Source organism: Scyliorhinus torazame, chromosome 11, assembly GCF_047496885.1.
Source record: "Scyliorhinus torazame isolate Kashiwa2021f chromosome 11, sScyTor2.1, whole genome shotgun sequence".
In the NCBI taxonomy this organism is placed as follows: Eukaryota; Metazoa; Chordata; class Chondrichthyes; order Carcharhiniformes; family Scyliorhinidae; genus Scyliorhinus; species Scyliorhinus torazame.
The window spans coordinates 101309136-101310130 of NC_092717.1; the positions used below are offsets into that span (position 1 = coordinate 101309136).

General features: G+C 51.1%; 1 non-coding gene across 1 annotated transcript; it reads right to left on the minus strand.

The window, feature by feature from the left end:
- Positions 1-608: 608 nt before the first annotated feature.
- Positions 609-680, minus strand: trnag-ucc (transfer RNA glycine (anticodon UCC)). The gene has a single exon. It is a non-coding gene; the product is annotated as a tRNA-Gly (tRNA).
- Between the last annotated feature and the right edge of the window lie 315 nt (positions 681-995).

The window sequence follows — 995 nt, forward strand, 5'->3', positions numbered from 1 at the left end:
GTTCCACATTCTTACTCTTTAGGTTAAGTTTCTCTAAATTTTCTTATTACGTTTAATCTTATATTTATGACCCTGGTTTTGGTCTTCTCCCACAAGTGAAAAGATATTCGTGGTTAAGACAGCTGGCTTGTAGTGCAGAACAAGGCCAGCAGCGCGGGTTCAATTCCCGTTCCAGCCTCCCTGAACAGGCGCCGGAATGTGGCGACTAGGGGCTTTTCACAGTAACTTTATTGAAGCCTACTCGTGACAATAAGCGATTATTATTATATTCTCTACATCTATAATAAGAAGAGTAATCTTTATTAATGTCACAAGTAGGCTTACATTAATACGGCAATGAAGTTACTGTGAAAAGCCCCTGGTCGCCACACTCTGGCGCCTGTTCGGGTACACTGAGGGAGAATTCAGAATGTCCAATTCACCTAACAGCACGTCTTTCAGGACCTGTGGGGGGAAACCGGAGCATGCGGAGGAAAGCCTCGCAGACACGAAGAGAACGTGCAGACTCCGCAGACAGTGTCCCAAGCCGGGAATCGAACCTGGGATCCTGGCGCTGTGAAGCAATTGTGCTAACCACTGTGCTACCGTGCCAGCCCATAAATTATTAATGCGATGGCCGGGAATCAAACCCGGGTCAACTGCTTGGAAGGCAGCTATGCTCACCACTATACCACCGTCGCTCACTACACCTGGGACATGTCCCGCAGAACCTCATCAAAGTCGGCCTGGTACTAGGTGACATCCCCCAACGAGGCAGACATTCTGTTGAGACCCTCAGCCATGGCTGTCACCGACTGCGCGACACCTTGGACACCTTCACTCATGGTGCCGACATCGTGCACCAGGCTCTCCACTGCGGTTGCCAGCCTAGCAGTATTGCCCTCGGTGCCACTCATTGCCGGTGCCATCTCCTGCACCCATAGCCTCTGGGACACCTGCAAGTGGCTATGGATCTGCTGGAGTGACGCTGACATCTCCCTCTGAATGTCCCGGCC